The sequence below is a fragment of the Olea europaea genome, unplaced genomic scaffold (genome assembly GCF_002742605.1).
Source record: "Olea europaea var. sylvestris unplaced genomic scaffold, O_europaea_v1 scaffold1466, whole genome shotgun sequence".
Taxonomy (NCBI): domain Eukaryota; kingdom Viridiplantae; phylum Streptophyta; class Magnoliopsida; order Lamiales; family Oleaceae; genus Olea; species Olea europaea.
The window spans coordinates 69,347-75,267 of record NW_019232214.1 but is presented as its reverse complement, the minus strand read 5'-3'; the positions used below and the strand labels follow the sequence as shown (position 1 = coordinate 75,267).

Below are 5,921 nucleotides of genomic sequence, written 5' to 3'. Positions count from 1 at the left end.
CTTGGGGACTATTGTTGCGTGTTGTCACACCTGCCCAACCTATCTGGGACAATGGCCCACTCATGGCGATCCACATGGCATTCCTGTCGAGGTGGGCTACATCCGAACTACTGAGCCGAAGTCCATCTGCCGAGACTCCTCTTGTCCCGAGGTCCATTGATCGATGCCTACGAACCGGAGCCCGGCTGCTGGAATCTGTTGAGAGCAGCTGAGGACCTCAAGTGGAAGTATCATGACAAATGGCCGAAGCCTCGAAGCTGATGCGCGAGCCTCTGAACTACAGGGAAACATCCTCCATGGTCACTTCTCCCAAGAGATCGCCTGCACAGATCTTATTTGAATGATTGATGGAACGTTTGTCATAAGCATAAAGGTCAAGTCTTGTCACTAGTAGGGAGGCCCTGCACAAGCAATAAATGCGCCTTAAGCTAGCAAGTCAAGTCCCATGCCTAAGAACAGACGTTTGAACTAAGGAGATGAGGCCACGTACCACTTCATCCAAGGACTCCCATTCCATATGTATCACTATAAATACCCCCATTGTATAATGTAAAAGGCTAATGCAAGAATCAATACTAAAAACCACATTTCCTCAACTCTCTCTCATTTACTTGCAATACACAAATTGGGTCTATACATTCTTACATATACATCTACGAGTATCGGTTGGTAATTATCGTACAATCGGATTACGAACAACCCGTCGAATTTCGAACGTCACCGTCCAGCGTCGTTGCGCTACTCCCATGCCCCTTTGAACCGCTCGTTTTAGTCCGTCCACGTGTCTTAGCGTGTTGGACATTCGCCCATGCAAGCACGGGTGGGACCGACATCTGTTGGCGCACTTTTTGGAGTCAACAGTGAGAATCCCAATAGTTAGATATTTAGAGATGAGTGTTTCTTTGTTGTGAACTAGATGTCAAATGAGGAAAAGCATAAGGCTGTATGTTTTGATTGAGAGGGCTTGGCGTGGTTTCAATGAGAGGAAACTGGAAAGTTGTTGGACCATAAGAAGTTGGTTAAAGCTGAACACACTTTTTGGGTAGTGTTCAGTAGGGAAATAAGGCTAAATAACAAACCTTCTAATAATGGACACATAAGGCTTTCTTCCCTTTACATTGCTTTTGCAAGGCCATGGAATTGCACATATTCTATGGGTCTAAGTTTGATTGCTTTTATATCTAAATTTTACAGGAATGGTAACAATGGACACATAAGATAGCCCAATATTGCTTTTACATTAACAGGGCAGTTAGTGAAATTTCATGAGCATCTGCATCACTTAATAATATCTATCCGATAATTATTTGCTTTGATGAGTTTTATCCAATTAGAAGCTTTTTAAAGGCATTCCATGAATCTAATTTTGCTTTGGAAGTCTTCATCACACTTTTGGATGAGTATAACAGAATTAATTTTAGACAAAAGTGTCATAATTTCTAGTTTTTGCTCTTCACTTTGGATGTGTGGATTGATATAATTCTTGTTCTAATTTTATAGTCTATCAATAATTGTTAGCTGTTGAATGACTCAAGTCAAATACCATGGCTCCTAAATATGCATCTGGAGCTCAAACAAAGAAGAAGAGAGAACGAGTAGAGACATTAATTCGAAGCCTAGCTGGAGATATGGATAAGTATTTTAATAACAAGAAACAAAAAGAAAAGGAATGAACACCAGAAAATTTAATGATTGAGGAATAACAGAATCAAAATGATAACACTGATATGGATGAACGAAAAGAGAACAAGGAAGTGATTGAACCTGCCAATGTGCATGAATCAAAATAGAATGATGAAGATAATGTACAACGTGAAGATTTAAATCAAGATAATTACTTTCTTTGAATTTTGAGGATCCTGAAAATTGGAAGGACGTTCACTTTTTTGCAAAAAAACAAGGGACTTTCTAGTTGAAATGGGTCCAAAAAGAGTTGATGATATTTTATTTCCCAAAGATAGTCAAGGTAGACATTTTGATTCATCACAATATAAGCGGCTACTTGCAAATGGGCAAACAACTGATATAAGATGGTTAGTGTATTCAATTTCTTTAGATAAGATCTTTTGTTTTTGCTACAAGTTGTTTAAGACAGAAAAAACGATGAAAAATATTGATCAATCGGTAATGATGGATACAGAGATTGGCATAATGTGTATTGGTGCCTTACAAATCATGAAGCGGCTAAGGAGCATATAGGCTACATGACTAGCTGGAAGGAATTGGAAAATAGGCTTAGAACAAAATATACAATTGATGAAAGCATAAGATTGGCCATAAACAATGAAAGAGAACATTGAAAAAAAGTGTTAACGAGGATAATTGCTATTGTGAAAAGATTCGCTAAAAATACTTTAGCATTTTGAGGAGATTGTGAACAACTTTATATTCGGAACAATAGAATTTTTTTGCAAATGATAGAAATGGTTGCTGAGTTTGATCCAAAAATGAAAGAACACATTCGACGTGCCCAAGCACGCGAAATTTAATATACCTATCTTGGTCCTAAGATTCAAAATGAATTGATACAAATGTTAGCAGGCGAGGTAACAAGTGCAATTGTAACAAAAGTGAAACATGCAAAAAAAAAAAAAAAATCTGTCAGACTTGATTGTACTCCAAATGCGAGTCATAAGAAGCAAATGTCTCTAGTAATACGATGCATGGATGATTCAATAAACTCGTCAATGGTACAAGAATATTGGATTGAATATTTGATGGTGCATGATACATCAGGACTTGACTTTTCACTAAGCTTAAAAATGCGATAAGCAATCTTGAGCTTGATATTGATAATATAAGAGATCAAGGGAATGACAACGGAGCTAACATGAGCGGGAGACATAAAGGTGTACAAAAAAGGTTACTTGAAGTAATTCCTAGAGATTTCTATACTCCATGTGGTTGTCATAGCCTTAATTTAACATTATGTGATAAGGCAAATTGTAGTTTTAAAGCTATGTCCTTTGAAGTGATACGCGTATCTACACACTGTTCTCTTCTTCTCCCAAATGATGGAAGATTTTTAAAGATAAGGTTGAAGATCAGATGCTTAAGTCATTGTCACAAACACGCTGGGAAAGTCACGTGGAAAGAGTGAAGCCTATAAAAGAACAATACGTACAAATAAGAGACGTTTTACTTGAACTGGCAAACATTGTTGAAGATCCTAAAATAAAGAGCGAAGCTGAGTCCTTAGCAATATATGAACTTGAGAATTTTAAGTTTTTGCTTGGCATGGTCATTTGGTATAAGTTGTTGCATGCAATCAATACTGTGAGTAAATTTTTCAAGCTGAAAACATGGATATTGATTAAGCTATCAAGCTTTTACAAGCACTTATTTTGTTTCTCAAGAAGTATAGAGAATCTAGATTTGTTAGTGCCATGGATGAAGCTAAAAAAATATCAAGTTAAATGAGAATTGGGGCTATATTTCGAGAGAAACGCAGCATTCGAAGGAAGATGCATATAGATGAAAATGACAGTGAAGATGTAAAACAATCAATTGAAGAATCTTTTAGAGTTGATTATTTTCTCTTTATAATTGATCAAGCTCAATCTTCACTTCAAAGCTGCTTTGAACAATTTAAACATTATGAAGAGATATTTGGAGTTTTGTTTAATGTGGAGAAATTAAACAAAATGCATGTTGACAATTTGTTGAATTCTTATGAGAATCTTGAGCAGTGTTTGAAACATAATGGACATTCACACATTATTAGTAATGACTTACGCATGGAGTTGACAGTCTTGAAGTGCTATTTACGTAAAGAAACAAAAAGGGCAATTTATATGTTAAATTACTTTTAAAAAATGAATGATTGTTTTCCAAATGCTTGCATTGCTCACAATATTTTGCTCACTATACAATTACAGTTGCATCAGTAGAAGAAGTTTTTCCAAGTTGAAATTGATCGAGTCTTATCTCCGATCAACTATGTCACAACAAAGATTGAATGGACTGGCCATGTTATCCATTGAGAAAGAAATGGTTGAACAACTCGACTATACAAAATTGATTGATATTTTTGCCTCAAAAACCGCTAGACGAGATGCATTTAAGTTATTTTTCAGAACATTTTAGTATTATTATTTGATTATAATATATATATTCTGAATATTTCACTTATTTGTTGCTTTATTTTGATTTTAAATCAATAAATTTAGTTCCGTAAAACTCTTACAAATGAAAAAGTGGATTGCTTGCTATGACTTAGGAGCCCAAATCCCAAAGTTTTCCTCAGGCCCCGTGAAACACAGATACAACACTATTTTTACCAGTCACATATTGGAGGTTCCTGGAGAAATGTGACCGAATTATGGAGCAAGGATTTGTCGAGTCATTCTCGGAGTAGATCTGTTTAACCATGGAAAGTGAAGATCATCAGACATGCAAAATTGACGTTAAACCTTGGAAGTTTTGGGCAAAGAAAGGGTACAAAACCTTTCAGGTTGATGGGAATCGATTGGATGTCAATTGGGATTTTCGTTCGGCAAAATTTTCTGGTAGTCCGAAACCCTGTTCAGATTTCTACGTTGCATCAGTTTTTGATGAAGAATCGGCATTATTGTTAGGGGATTACACCGAAAAGGCCTATAAGAGAACAAAATCAACAGTAGCCCTGGTTGATGCAATGTTGTTTGACAAAGAAGAGAACGTATATGGAAAGAAATCTTTCTCCACAAGGGCAAAACTCGACCGCAGGAAAAAGGAGCACAACAGATAGAGCTCAACTTCAGGGGGAATCAGACAATCTTAGTTAATAAACAACCGGTTCAAGTCTTTTGGGACGTATATGCTTGGCTATTTTGCGTCCCGGGCTCAAACCACGCATTGTTTATCTTCAAGCCAGGTGCACCGGAGGTGGATAGTGACAAAGATGAAAGTTGCAGCCATGGCGATGGAAGTGATTGCAGTGGAAATAGCAAGTATTATTCGACGATAAGCTATTTGCCAGCTTCAAGGTTCTGTCTTTTCCTCTATGCATGGAAGATTGAGTGAGAGATTATGTCTATAAACTAGAAGATTTCGTAGCTCTTCAAGCATTCATTGGAGTAAATTTTGTGTAGACAAAACTCCCAAATTCTTGTCGATAATATAATCATGTGGTGAAAATTAATTTCTCCCAGAAATGCTGATTTTTTCTGCAATTTGGTTCCTATTGATTTGCATTTACGGAAATCCTGAAAAGGGAAAGCGATCCCAACTTACAAACTCTCAAAAGTTCTACCATAGATATCATGCTCTGATGAATATAGATATCTTAAATGTTCTGTTTTATTTCATCATGTGTTCTTGGTGTTTCTATCAGTGATCTTTGACATTTAATCTTTACTTGTAAGTTAATTTCAAAGGGGACATTTTTGCAATTTTCTTGAGATTGGACATGGTTGATTCTAGCTCTGGCTCGCCACAAAAACCGGGTCAACCCAATCTGATAAACATTATTACTAGTAAAGTGTGAACATATCATCTAGATAGATTATTTATCCAAATACAGGTCAAAGTGTTATACATGTATACACATGCGAATGATAATGAATGACTTCGAGTTAATTAAATAGTCAATCCCTAACATTTAACTTCGATTACTACTTACTCACTCGGAAATAAAAAGTTGCTGATTACTCATCCACTTTTACACAAAGTTATCCATCCATCACCCATTTAAAATATATCCATTCCCATGGACAAAAAAACCTATGTGGCACATGGAAATCATACGTGGATGTAACGGTGTTAAATATTTTGACAGCGTGGACCAAAATCAATTAAATTAAAATAGGCCTTTCCTTTCAAATTTTCCATAACGTTTTTCCTCAAGGCATTGTGCAATTCTCTGGAACCCCAAATCGATTTCCTCTCCATAACATTACTCAATTTTCCCTACATCAAATCCAAATCACCCCAAATCAAGA

At 36.3% G+C, this 5,921-nt stretch overlaps 1 pseudogene; it reads left to right on the top strand.

Annotated features, from left to right (window-relative positions):
- The first annotated feature begins 3,416 nt into the window (after nucleotides 1–3,416).
- LOC111376173 lies at nucleotides 3,417–5,004 on the top strand (annotated as a pseudogene).
- Nucleotides 5,005–5,921: the final 917 nt, after the last annotated feature.